The sequence below is a fragment of the Alligator sinensis genome, unplaced genomic scaffold (genome assembly GCF_000455745.1).
Source record: "Alligator sinensis unplaced genomic scaffold, ASM45574v1 scaffold437_1, whole genome shotgun sequence".
NCBI classification, from domain to species: Eukaryota; Metazoa; Chordata; order Crocodylia; family Alligatoridae; genus Alligator; species Alligator sinensis.
The window spans coordinates 431209-435661 of NW_005842176.1; the positions used below are offsets into that span (position 1 = coordinate 431209).

The 4453-nt window shown below is 45.6% G+C and overlaps 1 long non-coding RNA gene across 1 annotated transcript in view; it reads left to right on the plus strand.

Moving 5' to 3' along the window:
- LOC112550674 overlaps window positions 1–4453 on the plus strand; it is a 6625-nt gene continuing 2172 nt past the window's right edge. Inside the window, exons 1-2 of the long non-coding RNA XR_003094625.1 lie at window positions 1–46; window positions 143–204. This is a non-coding gene — a long non-coding RNA (uncharacterized LOC112550674). The remainder of the gene's footprint in view (window positions 47–142; window positions 205–4453) is intronic.

Here is a 4453-nt window from a genome sequence, read left to right on the forward strand (position 1 = left end):
AAGAAATCACTTCTTGTGGGTAGTGAGACCTTTGGACAGAAAAGCGGTATGATCTTGACTCTGACTCCACATGTGGCTTTTGGCTAATGGTTGATTTGTTGCTCCACTTACTAAAGCAAGGATGATGATTACTGTCTTGCAGATATGGTAAAACGGTTTGTCAACTGCTTTGAAAATTAGGAAGGCCACAAATACGAAAGCACGGTAAGTTTGGGAGCTCAGAATCCAATGCTGGGTCTGAATGCGATGCTGGGTTTGCAATGGTTAGATGTAAAGTAGTTTTATTTTTTCAGGTGAAAAGTATGCATCTTAAGACAGACTGCAGCCAGGTCTTGATTACTGTTCCGGAGTGTGCGCCTAACTGCTCCATTTGATACCTGATATTAAATACTATTTCAAATATAGCCACTAGAATGGGCAGAATTTAATTTGACTTCTCAAAATTTGAGCACTTTTAGAAAACTAACAGCATTTAGGGAAATCTGTTGCTGCTAGTCTCAAGGTACTCTGTTAAAAGCAAAAGTTATAGTATGACTTGCAAGTGTCTATTTTTCCACTGTAATGGTGGAAAGCAAACAGGAGCCAATGTTGGGTACAAAGCAGTATTTATATATTTATTTATATCGGTATATTTACCTCCAGCATAAAACATAAGTCTAGATAAGCCAAACAAAAAGTTGGGGAGTCCTGAGAGCCAGCACCCCAAAATTCAGCAAAATATAAATACAAATCAAAGAGAAAAGAGGGAAGCCAGGCTTTCCCCCAGAGCAAAAAAAAAACAAATAATCATTAATAACATCTGCTAAGAATGTAACTCTACAAATCTGCTGGCAATATACAGTGATTAAAGCTGTGACAGCAACACTTAAACCAAACAAATTAGTGCTTTAACTTTTTCCTTAATCTGTGCAGTGGTGGCAGCGCAATTTCTATTTACAGGCTTTTAAGCTTTAACAGGAGGCCAAAAGGCTTATGAATTTGCTTTTGAAACAAACTCCAAAACAGCCAAACTTCAGAAAGTGGCTCTGTGTTCACACTTTTCCTCCCAGCCAAGGATGTCTAGAGAGGTGGAGCTTCAGGTTTCCAGAAACAGAGAGAAAGGAGCTCCCTGCTTGCAAGGCTGGAAACAGTAGCTCAGAGCTCCCTCATGCAGGGAAAGGCCTGATTGTTAACTCTTGCTGTTACTATTTTCAAATGGGTGAAAACATCTCTTGCTGCTGGTGAGTAAAGCAGAGACAACTTTCTCTGGTGGTCTCTACAGAGCACAATCATTTCTACAGACTGATGCCATCACGTGGCATTTTACCTGCTAACAAATGTACCGCACTTCTGTGAGACTGGTTCCTACTTAGCTGACATACCATTCTGTCACGGCTGACAAGATCTGTGTGTAGTTTGTAAATTACTTTTAGGATGAAAGGTGCTATAGAAATGTAAGAAATCATAAAAGCACATTTGGAATCCGTTTTTACTGCATCTTGGAAATACCTAAGATGTTAGCTAACCACTGCCATGTTTGCTTTAAAATGGTTTGGAGTAAGTAGGACTCACCCCTAGATTTTAATTATTGCCTTGACCTTTGGAAGGGGAAGTGAACACAGTACTGAGAAACTAACCAGCCATCCTTGTTGAGCCATCCCAGAGCATGTGTTACACATCTCACCAGCTGCCCCTACATATAGGTCATGTTGGCAAGAAAAGGTGCTGGAGAAGTTACTGCAAGCGTTCAAAACTGGCATTGGATGAAAGTACTGACTGATTCTATGCTGGAGCACCAGGGGATACTGGCACTGCATCAGCACACTTCCACCAGCATGCAGCTTTCCACCACTGATATTCAACTTCCAGTGATTGCCCCCCCAGCAGGTGCCTTCCTTTGTAGAGATGTGAAATGCACCTGTGGATCCTCCTAACTGCTATCAGCCATTCCCTCTGAGAACACCACTGGGAGGAAGGGAGGGGATTGTTTGGTGGTGATTGCAGTGTCTTCAACCCTGGTCCCAACAGTGTGTAAGGACAACTCTGCCTTTATTTAAAGTACAGGCATTCAATTCCACTCTGTTCAAAACAGAGAGGAAAAATACTGGCTGAACACGATAGTGTTAACCCTCAATTGTGTGGTCCCAGCACAATATATGAGATTACTCACTTGAGCAGGTGTTTGCAAGATTGGGGCCACTGATTGCCAAATAGTGAACAAAAGCTGCCACACAAGAAATTTCCCAGCTTAAGGCCAAGCAGAGTTCAAGGCAAGCAGGGGAAATAAATGTAAAAGCATCAAGTGTCTTTTCCAGAGTTGCATTGGAGAACTTTGTAAGCTGCTGACAGGATCACAGAGTCCTATTAAGAATGGAGCAGTGACTGTGGGCATATAGGGGCCTTCTGTTCTTCTCTACTGTGATGCCTGGAGTAGCACAGGCCTGCCCTAGTTGCCACATATTCAATACTCACTCTCTTGTTCCTCCCTGTCAGTGTTTAAGTGCATTTTAGTAAATAGATCATTACTCTACAGTTAACAGAATTCTGCTTTCAGGACCAGAGTGGGAATTGAAAGCCAGGGCTGACCCTTAGGAGAGTTGCCCTCTGACTCCCACTGAAGTAGTCAGGCATTGCAGACTTGGAGAGAAACAACTGGATCTCCTGCTTGTTTCTTATCCCCCAAATAAACTAGTGCCCCCATCCCCCTGTTTTATCTGTAGTAAGTTAGAGGGTATTTTTGATGTTTTGGGCATTATGCCTGGTTGGTTGTGTGAGGGTTTGTTCCTGGAGATGTTAGTTCTTGTCTAGGCTGATTAGACAAGGATGATCCTGCCTTGAGCAGGGCGTGGGACTCCTGAGGTCCCTGGCAGCCTAACTTGTCTATGATTCACAGCTGGGGCAAGAGGGTGGGGAGGTTCCTGGAGTCCATGTAGGGACCATTTCTACATTTGGCCAAAAAGTGTGCAGTTGTTTTCCTGCAGCAACAGTGCCAGCTGGTGGTGAACCAAAGTAACTTGAAGCCATGCACTTTTTCCAGAGGTGTGACCTGAGCCAGCAGTTGGATGGCTGAGTTTGTCTTTACTAAAGGCAAGGGATGGTAATCAATGCCCCTGCCTTAGTACCTGGCCCCTGACACAGGTGACCATCCCGTTTGGTTAAAGCTGCCTACGTCAGGTGATGAGACTGTGCCACAGGTAAGACTGTCTCTCCTAGAGGAGCTTTCTAGTTTGGTTCAGGATGGAAGAATGGTGTTTCCTCCCCAGTTGCCTTAATTTCCCTCTTGAAGTAGCAGTCTGGGATGGCTCCTGACTCCAAAAAGGCAAAAACTTCCTTCCCTGTGACAGAGTGGGGGAAAAGGGAAAGGAGCAGCCAGGGACTGGCTGTATTTGTCAAAGTCTGACAAGCCCTACTGCCACAGCACCAGGACAGCTCTCAGGCTTCCAGACAGGGTAAAGCACCAGCCCCCTTTGGTTTCCTATGTAAGACGAAAATAGGTCAATAATGACGAGTAAGAGGCCTATTTTTATACTGCTTTAAAAAGTCAGTAGTTTAGCAAGTTAAGACCTTGTAACAGTAAAACACCCATCACACTTGGCAGGCCAATGGGCAGCAGGGCCTACAGTCAGTTTTGCTGGCCCCTCCTCCTGGAGGAAATCCTCAGGGTAGAAGAATGGATTTGGCAGAGACCCCCTTGGGGAGCAGCTCTGTATGCACCAGAAGATGCTGTAAACCCAGCCCACCTGGGTGTCTAGCAGCCTTTTCCCCATTATGCATTGCTGTCTTCACTGGTGGAACAGGACAGCCTCCACATCCATCCAATGACTGAAATAAGTGCAGGCTCCAGTAAGGAGCCCCTGCAAACTGGAGCCTCAGGCAGATGGGTGACTGCTTCTGGACCTGAGAAGCCTCTTTTCCCACATCTTTGGGAAAGGAGATAACACAAGCGACCCCTTGCCTGCACAAGGAATGGCTTCAGCGTAGTCTGAGCAGAGTTTCTCTGGGAAGTCTGTCCATCCAGGCCTGCTCTTCATGGAGTGTAGGAAACAGGGAGGAGCAAAGGGATCGAGAGGAATTCTGTGGCCTCCCTGGTTTTGCTCTTGGCAGAGTGCATGTCTGTGTGTGAGGAGCCTTCAGTTATGGGTTTTGGCTTCATTTAGAGTCCAGGAGATCAGGAATGCAGGGAAACGACTGCTGGTTGACCAGCAAGAACAGCAACTCCAGTGTCTGATTTCCAGTATGTCCAGAAGGAATTCCAGTGCTTCTGCATTGAAAAGCGCTCCAGTGTTGACAACAAATTCCAGTGTTGCAGAGAGCTGCTGCATTGCTTCAAAAAGCAATGGGCCCACTCAGGCTGGAGTTGCCAGCCATGCTGCAGTCACAGCTCTGAGGGGCTGGGATAAACCCGTCCACGCATGATCCAGTGTAACACTCTTAGATCCAGTGTTGTAAGGGAGGGAGCAAGCGAGGAGGGAAA